This window comes from Myotis myotis, unplaced genomic scaffold, assembly GCF_014108235.1.
Source record: "Myotis myotis isolate mMyoMyo1 unplaced genomic scaffold, mMyoMyo1.p scaffold_m19_p_3, whole genome shotgun sequence".
NCBI classification, from domain to species: domain Eukaryota; kingdom Metazoa; phylum Chordata; class Mammalia; order Chiroptera; family Vespertilionidae; genus Myotis; species Myotis myotis.
This window is the reverse complement of record NW_023416335.1, coordinates 59171440-59194306: the sequence shown is the minus strand read 5'-3', so window position 1 is coordinate 59194306 and position 22867 is coordinate 59171440. Positions and strand designations below refer to the sequence as shown.

The 22867-nt window shown below is 37.7% G+C and overlaps 1 protein-coding gene across 13 annotated transcripts in view; it reads right to left on the bottom strand.

The window, feature by feature from the left end:
• KLF12 (Kruppel like factor 12) overlaps window positions 1–22867 on the bottom strand; it is a 446590-nt gene that overhangs the window by 375673 nt on the left and 48050 nt on the right. For 11 of the 13 annotated variants that reach the window (XR_004966433.1, XR_004966434.1, XR_004966432.1 and 8 more), the window contains one exon: window positions 2578–2620. The exons of the other annotated variants lie outside the window; for them this stretch is intronic. The gene's annotated coding sequence lies outside the window, so the exon portion shown is untranslated. The remainder of the gene's footprint in view (window positions 1–2577; window positions 2621–22867) is intronic. 13 annotated transcript variants of the gene reach the window in all.

Below are 22867 nucleotides of genomic sequence, written 5' to 3'. Positions count from 1 at the left end.
TATGCAAATTGATCATCACTCCAACACACAAGATGGCTGCCCCCATGTGGACACATGATGGCCACCACAAGACGGCCAGCAGGGGAGGGCAGTTCTGGGCGATCAGGCCAGCAGGGGTGGGCAGTTGGGAGGGACCAGGCCTGCAAGGGAGGACAGTTGGGGGCGACCACGCCTGCAAGGGAGAGCAGTTAGGGTCAACCAGCTCAGCGGGGGAGGGCAGTTGGGAGGGACCAGGCCCGCAGGGGAGAGAAGTTCGGGGTGAACAGGCCGGCAGGGGAGCACAGTTGGGGGGGGCACCAGGACTTCAGGGGAGGGAAGTTGGGAGCCACAAGCCCAGCAGGGGAGGGCAGTTAGGGGTGACCAGGCCTGCAGGGGAGGGCATTTAGGGGCAATCGGGCCAGCAGGAAAGGGTAGTAAGGGGCGACCAGGCAGGCAGGAGAAGGCAGTTAAGGGTGACCAGGCTGGCAAGGGAGGGCAGTTAGGGGAGACCAGGCTGGCAAGGGAGGGCAGTTAGGGGTGACTGGGCCAGCAGGGGAGGGAAGTTAGGGGTGACCAGGCTGGCAAGGGAGGGCAGTTAGGGGGACCAGGCCTGCAGGGGAGGGCAGTTAGGGGCAATTGGTCCGGCAGGGGAGCAGTTAGGTGTCGAGTAGGCTGGCAGGGGAGTAGTTAGGGAGTGATCAGGCTGGCAGGCAGAAGCAGTTAGGGGCAATCAGGCCGGCAGGCGGGCGAGCAGTTGAGAGTCAGCAGTCCTGATTGTGAGAGGGATGTCCCAGATTGGAGAGGGTACAGGCTGGGCTGAGGGACACACACACACCCTGTACATGAATGTCGTGCACCAGGCCTCTAGTATTTAATAATACTGTATTGTGAATTTGAAAGTTGTTAAGAATACATCTTAACAGTTGTCATCACAAGAAAAAAATTATAAGTATATGTGATGATGAATGTTACATATACTTTTGTGATGATCATTTCACAATAATTATATACAAATATCCACCTAACCATGTACACCTGAAAGTAATATAAAGTAATATAATGCCCTCCCCTGCCAGCCTGACTGCCCCCAACTGCCCTCCCCTGCCGACCTGATCACCCCTAACTGCTCTCCCCTGACAGCCTATTGCCCCTAACCACCTCTGCCTCGGCCCCGCCACCATTGCTTTGTCCCGAAAGACATCCGGAAGGTCTCCCAGTATAATTAGCATTACTCTTTTATTAGTATAGATATGTCAATTATATCCCAACAAAAATACAAGAAAAACTGAAGAATGCCGAAACCGGTTTGGCTCAGTGGATAGAGCGTCGGCCTGTGGACTGAAAGGTCCCAGGTTCGATTCCGGTCAAGGGCATGTACCTGGGTTGCGGGCACATCCCCGGTGGGGGATGTGCAGGAGGCGGCTGGTCGATGTTTCTCTCTCATCGATCTTTCTGACTCTCTATCTCTCTCCCTTCCTCTCTGTAAAAAATCAATAAAAATATTTAAAAAAAAAAAACTGAAGAAAGCATGATTGTGATAAAAACGAATGAAAGCATGATTACTATGAAAAAATACATGAATGAATTCTGGCCAACTCCTGATCACTACCAATTCCAACATGTTTATAGAAGTTTATATTAAAGATTACTCTGCTTAACTACCTACAAGAAATGAAATAACATGTAAAAAATAGCACATGATCACTATAATATAAGCTACAACTTTTGAAACTTTCTTTTTCTTAAACTAAGCAGCATTTGTACCATCCTGCCACCCTGACATTACAAACAATTATCTGGGAGTAACTGATATGAGCATGTACTTCCATTGGCTATTTCTTGTTTTTTTTTGTTTGTGTTTTTTGCCTAGAGATTCTGAACATATGATTTTATGACTTTAAAATACAAGATTTTTCAATGAAGTCAATTACCATGGATTGGAGGTGGAGGAGAGGAATCACATGCAGTAATGTTGACCTTTGCACTTCCGTAAACCTTTCTAAGACGTTTTGGAAGCATAGGAAGTTCCAAATCCTGCTCAATGTTGCTTAAGGAAATGCTTTGTTTGGGCTGTTTTTAGAGAAAACAGTCAATAACTATGCTTGTTCCTTTGAATTCAGCTGTTCTAGCTGCTTACTTAATGACACTGAAATTAGGAAGCTTTGTTCTGATGGTGGCCACACAGAAGCTCTTTTGGTATACTTATAGTTTCCAAACAAAATCCTTTAAAAAACATACACCAATGCATACACATCCAAAGAATAACTTATTTACAAAGTGAAAAGGCCCAAATAAAAAGTTCAAACATTGAGGGTTGAGGAATGAACCTCACTAGCTAAACTTTAATTACTTCATTCATAAGGTAAAAGCACAATGGGACATGTTTTGGCTGGTTAATAGTATTCACTACTGCATATATAAATTCTAATTAGTATTATTCACTATTGCATTATATAAATTTAATAATGCCAATAGTGGCATCAGAGACGCAACCAGAAGGAATGCCTTATTAATAAACCTTGCAGTCTTTCTTTCTTCCTCCATTTTGTATTTCCACTAGAAGCACCACAGCAAGATACAAAATCCAGCAACACATACCCGCTTATTCTTATTCAGAAGATATTTTCTTCATACTGAGGAGCTGGAAAATAAATAAATAAATAAATAAATAAATAAATAAATAAACACACACACACACACACACACACACTGATTAAACATTAAAAACGCTTCTTCTGCTACTTTTTCTCACTCTTAAATATGTGTATGAGCACATGCACAGGCACATCCATGAACATTTTGCTACTACTTGTAAGCACTTTTTTTTTCTTTTGATAAGTAAAGTCAACTTTGAAATACCCAAGCAACTTGAAGCACAGGAGAGATGATCAACCCAGCACAAATTTATAAACAAGTATAGCATCACACCATTCCTCCTCCTTTCTGCTCCCAGAGAAGGAAGTGCACAGTGGAGCTGAGTAGAAGGCTGGGATCTACCCATCAAGTCAGAATGCACAGGTCCTCTTTGGACAGCCTTCTCTGACTTACAAGTTAGGGTGTCCCCTGTCTCTGTCATCTAACTTAACTGTGAGCTTACTCAAAACTCAGTTGTTGGGGGGACCCAGGTAAGTTTGGGACACATGGAAAAGTGAGGACTGAGTGCTGACCAACTTGATCCTGCTGAGTTGAGCCCGACTAGCTTTGGGGTGTCCCTCAGTATAAAAGGGGAAGGAAACAGACAATAAGGAAATGACAGGCAGTGCTTGAAATATTCCTGGATATAAAAAAGACATGATTTCAATAAAGGATTTGAGGCGTAGCACAGCAGTATGCCAAAAGGGCTCAGCTGTGATTTTATTCGATTCAACAAATATTTATTATGCATCTTTTGCCAACTCAAATGTAAGAACTACAAATTTTATTTATATCCTCAGGGTATAAAACAGTGCTGGAACAGACATTGGGCACTTAATAAATGTCGAAGGAAGGAAAGAAAGAAAAGAAAGGAAAGGAAGGAGCTTCTATAGAGCAGGTATTTGCTAGCTACTGGCATCTGGGTCCCATGCCAGATTAAATTAAATTACATTGCAGAATTTTTTAAATTTTTAAAAATTTATTTTAAAGAAAGAGGAAGGGAGAGGGAGAGAGATAGCAACATCAATGATGAGAGAGAATCACTGACCAGCTGCCTCCTGCACACCCCCTACCCGGATCAAGCCCACAACCGGGCCATATGCCTTCATAGGTCTACACTCAACCACTGAGCCATGCTGGCTGGGCATGTACTAATATTGTTAAATACTCATGTGATTATAATCTACATCAAATAATGAGAACCACTGCTCAATAAGTGATAAATTTTCTACCCAGGATCCGTGTGAACTTGATAAGCTAAAACAGTTATCTAGCCTACATTTAATAACCACACATGTGTTTATGGCCCTTACAATAATATAGAAAACTCATCTGTTTAAGCAAACATCATCCATTTCACTTTTCTGACCAACAACTTTTAAAAATAAAAATGAAGAAAACTAAGACACTGATATAACAACAACAATTTAAAAAGAGAGAGAGAGAGAGAGAGAAAGAAAAGAAAAAGGTTTTACATTTAGTAAAGTTTTCCAGCTCAGCACACTGGCACAAAATGTCTCTAAATAGCTGAGAAGTAATTACAGTATAATTAAAGGTTTTTTAAACACATGATTCTGACATTAATTTGAGGATTAATTATTTTGTTATAATCACACATACTTTTTTTTTTTAAGCAGCTCTATTTGTAGCATCCAAAAACTGCAAACAATCCGGATGTCTTTGAATACCTCTACTTTTAAAAATAGGTTTCCTTATGTTATAAAATTGTGGTGATCGCTACACAAGCCTGTGAATGTACTAAAAAGCACTGAATTGCATACTCTAAATGGGTGAATAGTATAGTATGTGAATTATATCTTGAATTATATTATATATTTTATATATAAAAGAATGTTGCCCTAGCTGGTTTGGCTCATTGGATAGAGCATCAGCCTGCAGACTGAAGGGTCCCAGGTTTGGTTCCCATCAAGCACACATGCTCAGGTAGCAAGCTGGATCCCCAGTGGGAGGTATGCAGGAGGCAGTTGATCAGTGAGTCTCTCTCACTATTGATGTTTCTCTCTCCCTCTCCCTTCCTCTCTGAAATCAATAAAAAATAGTTTTAAAAAAAGAATGTTTAAGTATAGTTTTAAAATACTTTATAAATGACTTTTTTCATAATTATACATGGACTACTATATTCCACAAAATACTAATGTAAATAATTTTTAGTGCTAAATCTCATTTTCTTTTTCACATCCTCCTAAAATCCAGAGTGCTTTCAATACTAACAGAATTTGGGCTTCAACAGCTTTTTAAAATCACAGCCTAGAGCAAAAATTTGAAACTATAAAAATTAATGTTAAAATACTTAAATGAATGATATCTTAATTGGGGAGCAGGGGATGAAATGTGATTATCAGTGAATCACCAAGTGTGATGTAGTAAAAATGAAATGGGCCTGATAATCAGAATTCCTAGATCTGACCAATTACTCAAAATTTCAATAAAAATTATAAATCAGAAGCTCACTATAAGAATGAAGCAGAGCTTTAAAAAACATTTGAAACGGTTTGGTGCTTGAAAAACAATAGAGCTGAAACTATTTTGGCTTTGTTACAAAGGGGGGCAGAGTTCAGAGAGAAACTATGACTTTCTCCAAGAATCTCTAAAATGTTCTCCACCCACTTTTCCCTGTAGCATCACTTAAACTGTTTACATGTTTCTTGTCTCTGTATTTTCTCATCTATAGAAGAGAGAGAAATTTTTTTTGTCTTTCTTAAGAAGGTATTGAACTACAAATTAAGTCCTTTAATTTATTCTGAAAAAATAAGGGCAGCTGAGGAAACAAACTGGTGACTGGCTAACTTCTTCTGCCTTTGGGACTTAGCAAGATACCGTGTGTTTTTATAATATTGCAATTATATACTGCAAGTGGGTTTTGTTTGTTCATTTGTTTTGCAGTTTCCTGACAAGAGTCCTGCTAGCCAGGAGAAAGGGTAAGAGCTAAACGGAACATTGCTGAGGGCCATGAACTTTGGACAACTACAAGGGCAGACTGACATCGTCATTCTTATCAGCATGGGTCCATATTTCCAGTAAAGGGGCAAATGCAAAATCCCATGCACAGAATTGTAACTTTTTATAGTAATTAAATGTTTTTCAGAAATCCCATCACAGTGAAGCTCTGCAAAGTAATCGATCCCATTTCAAAAAAATAGTCACACTTTTCTCCAAAGCGTGTAACTATTACCTCCCAAAGATAAAAACCATAATTAAAAATGCCCTGTATTTAGAAAGAGAAGACACGGGCATATGTAAATGTTTCTCCAAACCTTTTCAAGCATTATTTAAAACTGTTATAAGGCACAATTATAAATGGTTGTGAATTTAATATCATTATTTAATTAAATCTTAACTCTTTTGTAAAAGGAATAATATTTCCTTGTGTTAAAATTTCCCTCATTGTGTGATGATACGGAAATATATATATACCCACACATGTATGAGCTGCTCAAGTGTAATTAATGACACACTTTTATTCGCTATTATTGTGTGGAAAACATTCTGACACAAAATAAATGAAGCATAATCATTCAGAGTAACGATTTGAATGTACTGATTAATGACACCAAATAGCTTTGCTCTTCTTTAGTTAAATTAAAACATTTACAGTCTGGAAATGGTAAGGGCACCCCTAAATGAATGTTTTCTAAGTAATTGTTTTCCCTTACAGAAATCACCTACCTTACTGTCACTGAAAATAAGTTCCCATCAATTATAAAATGTACCATTACTTTATGTGCAAGAAACAAAAACTGTCAATTAAATTATTACACAATGCTAAGTTGCCTTCAGACATGTTCAAAAAGTGTTTGAAGAGGAGAGGATATGCATCTAGACTTGATGATACATGGCATTCTACTCCAAGGACACTTCATAAATGTTAATTAAATACTTTTTAAATGTTGCACAAAATTTTTATTTGAAATAAGCCTGGCAAAAAGAAACACTATATGATTTCACTTTTATGATACACAGATACAGAATGATTTCATGTATGAGATATGTAGAGTAGTCAAATTTATGAGCAGGAAGTAGAATGGTAGTTGCCAGGAGCTGGGAGAAGGAGGAAATAGAAAATTATTGTCTGATGGGTATAGAGTTTCAGTTTTGCAAAATGGAAAAAATTCTGGAGATGGATGGTGGTAATGGTTACACAAAATCTGAATGTACTTAATGCCACTGAACTGTACAATTAAACTGGTTTAAGATGGTAAATTTTATGTTATGTATATTTTATCACAATTAAAAATGATAATAAATACCTCCACAGGGAAAAAATGTGCAAGACAGAATCACAAAACTAACAATTCTGAGCTACAAAGAACCTAAATTCAGTACAACTAGTTAGTTAACTTGACGAGGTAGCTTTTGCATACACACTGCTTTGAAGAAATACTGGAATGGAGAGAAGGTTCTATGTTCTCTTACTGATTCCTAAAGCTGGCATAGGTGCAGTCTCTAAAGCATAAAGATTTGCTAAGAGAGTGGGTTCGCACACCTGGTCTGCCTCAGAATACCAGGGGGCCTTTAAAAGATGCTTTGACACCTCACACCCATGGGGATGGCTACCATTAAAAAGGTCAAAAAACAGAAAAAGAAATGAACATGTATTGGCAAGAATGTGGAGAAACTAGAACCTTTGTGCACTGTTAGTGCAAATGTAAAGTAGTGCAACCGCTATGAAAAACACTATGGCATTTCTTCAAAACATTTAAAATTGGAACAGAGATCCCACTTCTCAAAGATTTGAAAGAAGGGTCTCTAAGAAATATCTGCGCACCCAAGTTCACAGCAGCACTATTCACAGTAGCCAAGTCAAGTGGTGGACAGAACCCAAATGTCCATTGACAGATGAACAGATACACAAAATGTGGTATATGCTTGCAACGGATTATTCAGCCTTAAAAAGGAAGGGAATCCTATCACATGGTACAAAATAGATGAACATTATGCAAAGTGAAATAAGCCAAGGCAAAAAAGGCAAACACTGTATGATTCCATTAATATAAAACATCAAAAATGGCAAGTTCATAGTAACAGAAAATAGAATGATTACCACAGGGTGGGAGGAGGGAGAAATAAGTTGTTGTTTAATAGGTATAGAGTTTGCAAGATGAAAAAGTTCTGGATGTCTGTAGCACAGCAAGATGAATGTATACTACTGAACTATATGCTTAAAAGGGATAGAGGCTTTTGTTTTCTTAAAAGGCAATATATATGTAAATAAATAAAAATTTCCTGAGCCCCATCACTAACTATTGACTAAGAATTTCTGATTGGGATAAGACACCACTATGTGTAAAAACTCCCCAGGTGATGGACCTAGAACCAGCAGACAGAGATCTATCAGTTTCCAAACTGAAGTAATTAAAACACAGTAGCAGCCATGTTTTACACTTCATGTTGGTTTTAAAATCTGTGTGTAGATGTATGTAAAATATTTCCCACAATGGAAACTGATCAGCTTGAAAAGATCACTAAAAATATTAATACTGATGAGGACAGGGACAAAGGAAGCCCCTTAAAGTTACTCTACAATATATCCTGTCACTAAATTGATACTAACTGGTGGAGCCCAGGTCCTCTGACAGCAGTATCTGTATTACATTCTACTTTAGGAAGAGCTCCAAGTTTTCCATTGGGTCTGTAGGATTCCAGAGAGCCTCTGGTACCCAACTACTATCCTGGGCCACTCCTGCTCCCAACAGTTCTAGAAAACCAGAAAAGCAATTAAACAGCAAAGTAGTAAAAGAGGTTGACAGACAAGGTCTTATAACTCAGCACAAAGAAAGTACTCTACTATAAATAGCTAAGAAAGAATATATGGCATTAAGCTAAGAAATCTGTCAATAAAGAAAAAGCACAATTTTCTTCCTTCATTCAACACCATACCTTGTGCCCTCCAACCCTACCTCATCTTCCCCACACCACAGGTTCCACACCAGAGCTAACTTAGATTTCCACTCCTCTAAGAATGACCAACACAAGATGTTTTTAGTGAGAATGAACATGCACGTATTTCTGTACAAGATGAGTATCTAGTTGGCTATTTCTGGCAAAGGACAGGGTATGTCCAAGGTTGTCAGCACAATTTTTATCTCCTTTGATTTAACTGGATCTTTAACAAGCACAAAATGTCACTTCAAAAGAAGAAAAGAATTTTTTTTTCCCCTCATGATTAAACAAAGAAGTCAGAGAACGTTTTCCGGGGCAGGGGGAACACTGACAGACCTTCAGCCAAGAGTTAAGTAAAGAACAATCAGAAAAATTTCTGTAAATTATTACTTTTGCATTAGGTAAAGAAAAATAAGACAAACATGGGCAAAGTAAAGAAAAGTGTTTCAACAAAGGTAATACAGTATAGAGAAAAAAAAGGATTCATTTAAAATATGGTGTTGGAGGAGAGCTCTAGGATACCCTGGACTACCAGGAAGATGAACAAGCGGATCCTAGAATAAATTAAGCCTGAACCATGGCTGCAGACAAAAACGACAACACTGAAGCTGTCCTACTTTGGGCACATCATGAGAAGACAGGGTTCTATGGAAAAGACAATGCTGCTAAGAAAAATAGAAGGCATCAGGAAAAGAGAAAAGTTGAGACAGAATGACTCCACGAAAGAAGCCACAGACATGAGTCTACAGGAGCTGAGCAGGGCTGTTGAAGACAGGACACTGTGGAGATCACTTGAGCCAACTCAATAGCATATCATATACTGTATTGTGCAGGGGTCCTCAAACTTTTTAAACAGGGGGCCAGTTCACTGTCCCTCAGACCGTTGGAGGGCCATACTATAGTTTAAAAAAAAAAAACTATGAACAAATTCCTATGCACACTGCACATATCTTATTTTGAAGTAAAAAAACAAAACGGGAACAAATACAATATTTGTATTTGCATGTGGCCCGCGGGCCGTAGTTGGAGGACCCCTGCACAATACAGTATAGGACTAAAACATAAGGAACAGTGACTTGGAGACAAAAAGTTTAACTTTAGTTATCTGACTACAATGTTGAAATGGGCTGGGCAAAGTACACGCAGTGAACTTAAATATTCTGGCTTTAAAAAGGTGTGGCTCACAGAACAGGAAAAATTTCTAGATCATCAATTAGTAGCTGTCTTATAAAGAATAATGGTAAACAGTCCAATTGATTTCATTTCCACTAGCATTTCTTGAACCCAGTTGTCATGTACAAAATTTTGTACCTGTTCTCTAGGATAGAGAGATACACAAATCCAAGTCCAAGATGAGTTTTAAGTAACTCAGACCATAGTTTATTTTCAAAAGTGTGTGCGTTCAGTGTTGAAGAATGATGTTCAACCACAGGAACTTGTTATGTTTAATGCTAAAAAACAGTTGGATAATGGTAATTTCAAGTTTCAGCCTGACATATATATATCTCCTAACATTAAAAAAACAAATGAAATAACTATGATAAAGAAGTCTAGGCAAATTGTCTCTAGGAGTATAGAAATTAAAATGCAAAAAAGAATTCATTTGCTGTGACTTTGGAAAGCAGGACAGCTTCTTGGAGCAGATGGCATATGAACTAGGAATGAGGTTTTGAGAGTTGAAACAGAAGAGGGAATATAGTGGGGAGGAAGTAGCAGATGGAATTTTAGGGGGAAAGCAAGAACATAAGCACAGGATCATAAAGTGTAACAATAATTCAAATGACAAAATCATTTATTTTAATGTCATAGAACAAGTATGTGAAGTTCATTATTAAAAATAAATTTAAATTCAATTCACTTGGTGTATTCGATTTTATGTCCCATAATCCAATAAAAATTTAGGATAATAAAACAAATATAAACAAATATAAATGTCTGATAAACAACAAAAGGAAAATAAATAGAGGCAAGTCAACCATTCCCTACAAACATTCTCAAGTTTGCAGAAGTCTCAATATAAAATAATGCCCTGAAAGCTCCACACTCTGCTACAGATGTATGAAGGGAAACTGTGCATTAGATGATTCTGTTCTGCTCAGTGACAGGCAATCGATTTCCTCTTGACTCCTGTCCTTATGGACACCTCTTTCCCAAATATCAGGGCTTTAGAAAATCCTCCTTGGACTTAAAGGTCAAGTGCTTCTCACCACTCCACTTACAAATGACTACAACTAACCATTATAAAGCTACCATGGTATTGGCAAAATTTAATGATCACTCGAACTTATTGGGTGTTTTGTAGGACTGCTGGCTTCTGCATGGTTATGAAGATAGTAATGAATTCCTACTCCACTACTCCATTAAACCTACTATCCTTAGCCACAGTAATAGTGTTCCTTTTAAGCTTTGGGACAGTATTTAAATAGATGGTTTAGGAAACAATAAAGCCCCCAAGAATATTGTACGTGTTTTCCAAATTTACAGTGCGTAGGAAACACCAGGGGAATTTTACCACTCCATCAAACAATCAAACACTCCGAGCCAGCGACACAGAGTCCAAGAAAACAGGGGACAGGAATTTTTTTTCCTTATTGTAGAGTCACTGAGCTCATAAAAATACTAATCAAAGGACACATGAAAAGACTTTTCATTATTGTTCAGCAGGGAGCTTTTCTTTAAGAAAAATATTAAATGCTGTGCTAGTTATGTATGTAGCATACACTACATACCTTTGCCTGTTAAAGAGGCAAGATGAGGGGCAAAATGGAATTAGGGAACTAGTGAAGGGGGAATGACACATATATGGAGAGAAAAACACAAAACACTTCAGAAGAAAGAAATACAAAAACACCTACAATCAAACCTACATGAACACAGCACAGCCCTCTAACTGTTCAATCTCGCCAAACATTTCTAATAAAGACTAATATAAATGTCTGTCGTGTTTTCATTTATATATGTAAAGAAAGACTTTTACATATATAAATGAAAATGTAAAAGGAATATACCACTGCCTTCTCATTCCACCTAAAAATCATTGTCAGGGTCCTGTAACCATCTTAGCATCTGGGTAGCCAGCTGGATAAATGCTTTGGAGACCCTCAGGACTCAGGTGTTATAGTCCCTACAAATAGTAACATGGGAAAGGGAATTAGTATAGAGAACATGTAGGTAGGCAGAGTCGTATGCCCAGCTGGGCTTCTTTACTGCCAAATTTGAATTCACATTGAATTCTAGAAACATGTTATCATTCACGTCCTACCACAGGCAACATTAAACAAATGGGTGACTGTGTACCATAAAACTTTATTTATAAAAACAGGCTGTAGGCCACAGTTTGCCAATGTCTGGCACTGCTTGCATAACTCTTGAAAATTATTTTTCTGGTAACACTCTCACATTCCTCTTTGAGGGGATTATGAGCCCTATCAGGTATTATATCATGTGGGTACAACAGCAGGCAACATAGACCACCCCTACTACCAACAGCATTTCTTGAGCACTTTCTATATACGTAATTAGATTACATATAAGTCACCACACTTCTTCAGTGTAGCTGCTATTATTATCAACCTTATTTCAAGATATAAATATCAAAGCAGCCATAAATGGTTGTGACTCGAATTCTTACCTGCTATTTACTTGCTAGTGGGCTTCTAACTTCAGAGTTTACTACAATCAATGGGGAGCTTGCAAAAGTGCTAATTCCTGGGCCCACCATCAAAAGTTCTGATTTAGTCATCAGAGATTAGCCCCTGGACTCTGCATTTTAACCAGACTTCTGATAAATCTGGTGCAAATTGTTAGTGGAACAAGCATTGAAAAATGCTACAGAACCATTCATTTTCCAAGCAAAAAGCCAAGTATCTATATTGAGATAGGGGTTGCTGATGCTTGCTGAAACCATGATTTAGCAATGATTATCCTCAGTGAGGATAAAATTTCAGGGTAGTTTTACTTTCAGCCTGGTTTCCATTTTATGCATTGAAATCTATGAAAAAGACTGAGCTACTAATATTTTGTATAAATGTAAAAGTACTTTCAATTTTAAAAATCATTTTTTTTGGTGGTTTTTTGTTTTGTTTTGTTTTTAATTCTTTATTGTTGAAAGTATTACACCACCCCATTTCCCCCACTGTCCTCTCCCAGCCTGCTCCCCCTGCTCCCCCAGCCCCAGCCTTCACGCCCCTCTTGTCTGTGTCCATTGGTTATGCTTACATGCATACAAGTTCTTTGATTGCTCTCTTACCCTCTCAACACCCCCACCAACCCTCCCCTGCCTTCCCTCAGAGGTTTGACAATCTGTTCAGTGATTCTTAAGTCTCTGGATCTATTTTTGTTCATTAATTTATGTTGTTCATTATATTCCACAAATGAGTGAGATCATGTGATACTTATCCTTCTCTGACTGGCGTATTTCACTTAGCATATGCTCTCCAGGCCCATCCATGCTGCTATAAATGGTAAGAGTTGTTTCTTTCTTACAGCAGCATAGTGTTCCATTGTGTAGATGTACCACAGCTTTTTTATCCAATCATCTGCTGATGGGCACTTAGGCTGTTTTCCAAATCTTAGCTATTGTAAATTGCATTTCTATGAACATAAGGGTGCATATGTTCTTTATGATTGGTGTTTCTTATTTCTTGGGATATATTCCTAGAAGTGGGATTACTGGTTCAAATGGGAATTTCATTTTTAATTTTTGGAGGAAATACCATACTGTTTTCCACAGAGGCTGCACCAGTCTGCATTCTCACCAGCAGTGTACGAGGGTTCTCTTTTCTCCACATCCTCATGAACTGAGCACCTGTCATTTATTGATTTGTTGATGATAGCCATTCTGACTGGTGTGAGGTGGTACCTCATTGTTTTGATTTGCATCTCTTGGATGATTAGTGATTTTGAGCATTTTTTTAAATATGCTTCTTGGCCTTCTGTAAGTCCGCTTTCGAGAAGTGTCTATGTAGGTCCTTTTCCCATTTTTTATTGGATTGTTTATCTTTCTTTTGTTAAGTTGAATGAGAAGAAATAAAACTGTCATTATTCACTGATGACATGCTATTGTACATAGAAAACCCTAAAGACTCCATCAAAAAACTGCTTGATTTAATAAATGAATTTGGCATCGTAGCAGGATACAAAATTAACACCCAGAAATCTATGGCATTTCTATACACCAATAATGAACTCACTGAAAGAGAAACTAAAAAAATCAATCCCATTTACCATTGCCACAAAAAAATTAAGATACCTAGGAATAAACTTAAATAAGGAGGTAAAAGACCTATACATGGAAAACTACAGGACACTGAAAAAAGAGATAGAGGAAGACATAAACAGATGGAAGAACATACCATGTTCATGGATTGGTAGAACCAACATCATTAAAATGTCCATACTACCCAAAGCAATCTATAGATTCAATGCACTCCCCATTAAAATACCAACGGCATATTTCAAAGACCTAGAACAAACTTTCCAAAAATTCATCTGTAATATAAAAATAACCCAAATAGCTGCAGCAATACTAAAAAAGAAGAACAAAGTAGGTGGGATCTCAATACCAGATATCAAGCTGTATTACAAAGCCACTGTTCTCAAAACTGCCTGGTACTGGCACAAGAACAGACATATAGACCAATGGAATAGAATAGAGAACCCAGAAATCGATCCAAATCACTATACTGAATTAATATTCGACAAAGGAGGCATGAACGCACAATGGAGTCAAGAGAGTATCTTCAATAAACGGTGTTGGGAAAACTGGAGATAGATGCAAAAAAAAAAAAAAAATGAAACTAGACCACCAACTTACACCATACACAAAAATAAACCCAAAATAGATAAAGGACTTGAACATAAGATGGGAAAGCATAAAAATCCTAGAAAAAGTCATAGTCAGCAAAATATCAGATATACCAGTAGCTTGTAGCAATATATTTACCGACACATCTTCTAGGACAATGGAAACTAAGGAGAAAATAAACAAATGGAACTACATCAAAATAAAAAGCTTCTGCACAGCTAAAGAAACCATCAACAAAAACACAAGAAAGCCCACTGCATGGAAGAACATATATTTGCCAGAGTGACATCTGATAAGGATTTAATCTGTTTTTCGTTTTTAATTATTTGCTCAAGAAACCACTGATATTTTAAACATGGGGAAAGAGTGATGATCACCTGTGAGCCTTTTTGTTTTAATGATGTAAATCTATTCTACCTCTTTGTATCTTCCAATACATATACTGTTTAGAACATTTTACTTGCATGCAACTGAGGATGCTAGAGAAGAACTATGATGCTGTTTGGCAATAATTTCACTTGGAGTTTATTCTGACAATACAACCTGTTGAATAGGAGTAGAAAGCATGGCCCAAGACAAGTTTGGACACAAAGCAGCAGCTATGTGAATTCTGCCATCAAAAGCACATGGAACCAGAAGTGCACACAATGTAAATGTTGACACGAGTCCTTTGTCTGAAGTTATCTAGGTCACAGAGGAAACAGTAGAATGGTTTCAATATAAAAATCTTTCTCACTTCTCAAAGCAGCTGATGCCCCTGGGCCCTAAGAACAGAGCCTCAGGCTCCTTCCCTGAGTCTAGAATCGTCTGAGTAGCAATATCACAATGGCAGAGTGGGTGCAGACACAAGGCATGAAGCAGGGAATAAACATTTGTGCAAAATGTACTCCCTGTTCGCAGAGTTTATAAACGGATAGAAGTCAGATGCGTGCCAGCTCCTAGTCATGTCATTCAAGTTCCTGAAGCTCAGAGGGTTTTTATTTGTAAACTAGAGGCCTGGTGCATGGTTTCAGGCACACTGAAAGGAAATTAATTAGAAAGTGGCCAGAGGGGCGGGACTGGGTGAGATGGTCCGGACACACCCTGGAGTCAATCTTCTGTGGTCCCTCCCCAGCCAGCCGCACCTGGGGTGGTGCTGGAGCTCCAAGGGCATCTGTGGAGTGAGTGGGGTCCCTCTGGTAGGTGGGGTCCCTCGGCCTGGCCTGCGGGGATCGGCCAAAACCAGCAGTCCGACATCCCCTGAGGGGTCTCCGAGTGCGAGAGGGCACTCTGCAAAGCTGCTGTTGCTCTGTTGCTCGGCAGCTCCTGCGTTGAGCGTCTGCCCCCGGTGGTCAGTGTCTGGTCGGCTGGTCGGCCAGTCACTTAGACTTTTGTATATATAAATTAAAGATAGTAAATTCTTTAGTTGTTAGCATCAAATGAGACTCTCCATAAAGTATAAGGTACTAATCTATACTAAACTGGTGTTTCTCAGAGCACTGTGCAGAGGAATCCTGAATTGGGCAATCAATGAAGCCCCACTGAGTGCACAAATAGTTAATGAGCAGCAAAGAAAGAACTGCTAGTTAGTGCACCAGGTATGTTCTTAACAAGAAGAAGACTAATGAGGGCATGATCCAGGGCAGTTTTACCTATATATTCCTAAACTTAGAAATTTCACAAGGATGAGGAATTGGAGGAGGGAGTGGTATCCTACAGACTGGGACAAAAATATGGTCTCTCTCTTCTCTCTCTCTCTCTCTCTCTCTCTCTCTCTCCCTCTCTCTCTCTCTCTCTCTCTTGAAATATTAAAGGGCAAGAGTCTGCTAAAAACTCCATAAAAGCATAAATACCATTCTTCAGAGGCAATGAATCTACCATAGAAACAACTGTGTTGGTGACAGTGTTGCCTAGACTATTTTTCTACTCTACTATACCAAAGAACAAAAAGAAAAAGACTAGTGCCATTCAGAAATCAAAATATGGTCATTAGGTGATACTTTTATGGACATAATCCTATATAATAAAAGCCTAATACGCTGTGTCCAGTCAGCCAGTTGGCCGTTCAACCAATCAAAGCGTATTATGCTAATGATATGCTAAGGCCGCTGAACCACTCGCTATGACATACACTAACCACCAGAGGGCAGACAGTCGACCGGTCGACCAGTTGCTATGACGTGCACTGACCACCAGGGGACAGACACTCCAAATGGTAGGTTAGCTTGCTGCTGGGGTCTGGCCGATCGGGACTGAGCGAGATGGGCCAGACACGCCCTGATGCCCTCCTGCGGTCCCTCCCCGGCTGGCCAACCTCCTGCGTCTTTCCCCGGCCCCAATCGTGCACCAGCGGGGTCCCTCGGCCACCTGCGCCTTCTTGCAATCTGGGGCCCCTCGGGGGATGTTGGAGAACCAGTTTCAGCCTGATTCCGCAGGCCACGCTGAGGGACCCCACTGATGCACGAATCTGTGCACCGAGCCTCTGGTTTTATTTATAATAAGGAAATATGTCTGGGATTCTCAACACTTAAGTTACTATATTTCTAATGCTACAATATAGATCTGCAACTTTAAGATCTTTCAATGTTTGAATTTGTTTATCTAACAAATTAAGGCCATATTAATTCTACCATTTTTAACAAGGCTTTGATGATGACCACATTAGATAACAAATGAGAAAGCACTCTGAACTGTTAAAATCACTCACAAGGAATTATGATTAAATATACAAACTTCAATTGTACCCATATGGGGATATTACAAGACAATAGGTTTTAATTTTTTGGACTGGATTGTAAACAACTTACTTTGTTGTAAGCTCTTGAAAAATAAGAAAACTTTGCAACAAATTATTCTACTAACTCTAGTGGAACTGTGCAATTATCATTTGTAAAATTGCCCTGTTCTAATCATCAAAGAAAGTAATAAAACACTAAATACAAATCCGAGTTTAATCTCCATAAAATTCATATTATTCATACTTTAATATAGTCATTGCTTTTCAGGTAAATAATGGGGTAAATGAATCTTATAAATACAGAGAGTCAGGAAACACTCTCACCAAAAAAATAAAATAAAAAGGTGGAGAGCAGAAAACAAAACAGGTTTGTGAATACAATAAATTCTTTCATTCCATTGGGAAAAAATAGGTGGTACTGTGGCCTCTTTCCAATCCTAAAAAAAAAAAAAAAATCTTCGAAATATGATGGTAGGTTGTTAATTCACATGCCATTGTTTTTAATATGTGTGTACTTAGATAAGTCAATAAAGAAATATTACATTAGTCACTGATAACATGTTGAAAATTTCAATTAATCTAAACATCTAGGCATTAAAAATGAATTACTTGCAACCAAGCATCAACAACTATAACCAGATAGCTCTTATGAAGAGAGATAAAAACCCTTAAAATAATACCAGTGAACCAAAACTAGCAAAATATAAAAAGAATTACATATCATGACCAAGTGGGATTTGTCCCAGGTATGCAAGGATGGTTTAATATCTGAAAATCAATTAACTAAATACAGTGGGGCCTTGACTTACGAGTGTCCCAACTAACGAGTTTTTCGAGATACGAGCCGTCTCTCGGCTGATTTTTTGCTTAGAGTTGTGAGCTAAAATTCAGGTTACAAGCCAGCTTCAGATACCCCACCACTAGTTGGCGCAGCAAACTTCACAGTGAACGACACAACATCAGCCCAGCATCACATGTCTCACTCGTTCACTTTTTGATTTGACATACGAGTAATTTTGAGTTACGAGCTCCGTCTCGGAATGAATTAAACTCGTAAGTCAAGGCCCCACTGTAGACTAAGTAAATAAAAATAATAGACAGAAAAACCCCACAAAAAACCATAATCATATCAATAGATACAGTAAAAACATTTGAAATATTCCAAATCATTTTCACAATAAAATCATTCAACAAAGTAGGAATAGAAGGAAACTTATTTAACATAATAAAGAACATCAACAAAATAAAAATTACATGATTCTTAATGGTTAAAGACTAGAACCTTTAGCTCTGGGATCAGGAAGAAGATAGTAAGAATGTCTGTTTTCACCACTTCTCTTCAACTTTGTGCTAAAAGTTCTAGCCAGGGCAATTAGGCAAGAAAAATAAATAAAAGCCATTCAGATTGGAATGAAAGAAGTAAAACTAACTCTATTCACAGATGACATAACCCTATAGATAGAAATTCCTAAGGAATTCATTTTAAAAATTAGAACTAATAAATTAGTTCAGCAGGGTTGCAGGATATAAGATCAATATATAAAAATCAACTATATTTCTATATACTTGTATGAACAATCCAAAACTAAAATTAATAAAACAATTCAACCTAAAGTTATACAGTGGTACTGTATTGCATATTTGAAAGTTGCTAAGAGAGTAAACCTTAAAAGTTCTTATCACAAGAAAAAAATTGTAACTATGTATAGTGATAAATGTTAACTAGACTTACTATGGTGATCATTTCCCAGTACATACTGAATCATTATGTTGTACATCTGAAACTAGCATGTTATATGTCAATTATATCTCAATAAGAAATAAAACAATTCTATTTACAATAATATCAAAAATAATAAAATAGCCCAATTGGTGCTGCTCAGTGGTTGAATGTCAACATATGAACCAGGAGGTCATGGTTTGATTCCTGGTCAAGGGCACATGCCTGGGTTGTGGGCTCGATCTCCAATAGAGGATGTGCAGGAGGCAACCAATCAATGATTCTCTCTCATCATTGATGTTTCTCTCTTTCTCTTCCTCTTCTTCTCTGAAATCAATAAAAATATATTTTTAAAAATAGTAAAAAAATAAAATATTTAAGAATAAACTTAACAAGAGGAATATAAAATCTATACTCTGAAAACTACAGAACATTGTTTAAAGAAATTAAGGAAGATTTAAATAAATGGGAAACATCACATGGTTATGGTGAATGATGGTGTCTTCGTCACAAGTGGTACTAGAGAAAGAAACATCCCCATCTTCTAAGAGGGCTGCCAGAAACCAACTTCTCACACTACAAGTGGAAAACAAGATACCTTCCTTCTCACTCCTGCACACTTGAGGAGGAGCCAGACTGACATAAAAACTGACAGAGATAGAAACTGGATCTGTCCTTGATGATACTCTTGAGATGTTAAATCAAACTAATCCAGAACTTACCTCCCTCTGAACTCTCTATTATCAGGCACTGAAGTTCCTTTTATTGTTTAAAATCAGTTTGAGTTCATTTTCTTTACTCATAATCAAACATATCTTAATTTGGCTAAGTCACATAGTTTGGAACTGCTAGTATACAGTGGAGCAGAAATATAATCTTGGAAGGAAGTGTTGAAATGGCAATGTTTGAAGAAGGCAAGTTGTGTTTCTCCATAGTGTGTTGAATTATGTCTCAAAACTTCACCCAGAACTTTATGCTCAAAACTTTTTCTAGCTTAAAGATTTTACCTGAGCTCCAGTTCCATAATTCCAATGATATGAGCACACATCCACTGAAAGGATCTACTACCAGCTCATATGTGTAATATGACATTATTGAGCTCAGAACCCAATCCCAAATCAACTCTCCTACAATGTCCCTATGTGAATGGTGTCACCCATTCTCGCAAACACCCAGACTAAAACTTGAAATCCTTTCTCTTTCCTTCTCTTTCTCCACATCTGTATTTTCAGGAGTCAAAATATTCTTCATAAAATACTCTTAATTCTACCTATTTCTTGCATTCTAAGACTTCCTTATTGTAGGGTATGCCAGAATTTTTACTTTCTACCTAGTGTTCTTGACTCCAGTTTCTTCCCATTAAATCCAATCTGCATGCTGCTCAGATTAAGCTTTTCACATTAATATTTCCACCATGTTGCTGCCATACTCAAAAAGTTCCATTAGACACCTCAGTGAATGCAAAGTAGTGCTCCACAATCTACCACCACCAGCCCAAGTTAAGTAAGTGTCTATTAAAGGTTACACTGGATAGTGGTAGTAATGTTGGTGGTGGTTTTATTTGCTCTAGTGAGATACAAAAAAGTCACCATGGTCATCTTTAGGATGTTAAATTCTCTTTTTAAGGACAGACTGGGATCGGTATACTCAAACCTTGGAAAAGAAAGTCAATTTCTGGGTTATACACTTATCTCATTAGCACAAAACATTCAGTTATTTTCCTCACTTTCCTCATGCTCATGTTCTTCACTCATCAAAAACAGGTCTGTCCTCTTTCCTCCACCACTCTATGAAGAAATCATACCTCGTATATCCTAGTTCTTAGAATTACTTCCCACTTATTGATAAATTTATTTGACAGGCACATTTATACAAATCTAAAGTCTCCCAGTTCACATGGAGATTCCTTTGTTCCCTTTCAGTTGCCCTTGCTGACATTAATGTCCAAAATAAATGACATGAAGAATGAAGAAATAAAATACAGAGATCATAATATAAACAAAGCTGGAGTTCCATTTAATGACAATTTGTAACCTATAAAAAACCATAAATAGTCATTATCACTTGCTTATAGATAAAATGAAGGAATTAGATTAAATTAATTTTTAAACAATATTTCAGCTTTTAAATTCTAATGTTTTCCAAAATACATCATTACATGCAAAAAAGAAAATAAAGTCAAAAATTGAACCTAGTAATTATATACAGTGAGAGGGACTATAATCAATCCATTAAACCTCAGGCCAATTTCTCTAAGTAGGCAAAATAAAGAAAAACATAAACTAATGTAAATGAGCATTATTTTGGTTTAAATAGCAATCCATTATTTAAAGCACTCCAATTTCAACATTAGTTACTAATTACAAGCATATGAAAGTCATTCCTTCCTTGGAAGGACTAGTTTTCCCCAATATTTCAGAGCTCACCAGGTGTATTTGTGAAAACAATAAAAATAATAGCTAGGAGAGATTCCATATTTAAGTTACACAAATACATATTCAGGAATTTAAGTCAGTGTATTTTATAGATTCAGATGTACATAATCTTATATATTTTAAATACATCTATCTTTTATACACGTATACTATACTGTACTCATAAATTTGTCATAGACACAAATACACGCAAACACAGCTGAAAAAGTTTAAAATCTTGTTCATTCAAATTATCTATACTTGAATCACTAGGCAGGTGAGAAAGCAAGGATAGTGGTTTTATTGTGAATAACTATAAAACAGAGGTCCTGCAGGTATTGAGAAAGCAAGAGCTCCTAGCTTTAAGAAGCATAGGCACCTGGCCTTTGGAGATGAAGTGATCTGAGCACAAGAGGTGACCATAGCCTCTGCATTTCCTTTACATAGCCCATGGGTTGTCTCCTCTCACCGCCTTGTGCATTTCTAAGGGGAAAGGACTAGGCGAGGAATCCCCAGAATGAAGCCCAACACCTGGCACATAGGAGGGACTCAGGAAATGTGTCTGTTTTTTCCATAACCAGAAAAGCTCTTAGATCGACTGTTCTATTGATTTGGCTACATTTTGAAAGCGTTTTTGAAGCTACATATTTTCAGCATAGGAAACCTCACATAAGTAATATGTTCTACAATTATTCTTCTCATGGTATGCAGTATTATTTCCTTTCAGTTGCTTTATACTTAATCTTTCAGATTTCACAGGAAAACTCAGTTCTCATTTCCATTTATGAGATTTAATCAATAAAGTCAACATTTTATAGACGCTGAACATACACCCGCCAGCATGAAAAGTTCACATTTTTTAAATCTCCAGGTAGAACAAAGATCTGTTCATTTCCTTTTTTCTTTTTTTTTAGATCCATGTCTTCCTTGAGATATGATTGAAAACCCCACATGGGAGTTCAGATTAGAAATGTCAGGGGTTTATGACAATAACACTAGAATCCTCCAGGAATAAGACCTCCAAGGTGTCTGAACTTTTTTTACAGTGAACACTTTTCAGGACATATTTATTATTCTAATTTTAAAAGCCATGTTTATAAATTGTGTTACATATTTCCAACTCCATACAAAGAACATACTGAAAACTTAAACTATTCTTAGTGACTTGGAGTTACCATTTTGAACACCAGTTACAGTGCGGAGTGACCTCTGCCAAGCCCCATATCTGATTGCAGAACTGCGCTGGGTGTGTTGGGTTGTGTTCAGGATGGTATTGTGATACCATCAAGGACACACAGTGTCCCCCACATGTAAACAAACCCTGTATCTCTTACACCTTCATGAAATAATCTGTGGATGGTAGTGTTTTCCCCACCCAAATTCCTACCCATCTTCCATCATGTCATGAGTTAGCTATTCTCTTTTAAAGAGGCTCAAAGTCTACACACATCCTGAGCAGTTCCTTTCAGTTATCCTCATGTGCTGACAAGTGCTCAGAGGTTGCTTCTGGAGGCTCTCTGCTTCCCAGTTTGGTTATAAAATCAGAAAGCTTGCATCTGAATTGGTGATACTGAAAGGTACTGCGTTCAAACAACTCTGCAAGTCTTCCATAAAATAATTCTAACTAAACTCTAAGCCAGTGGTTCTCAATCTTCCTAATGCCGCGACCCTTTAATACAGTTCCTCATGATGTGGTG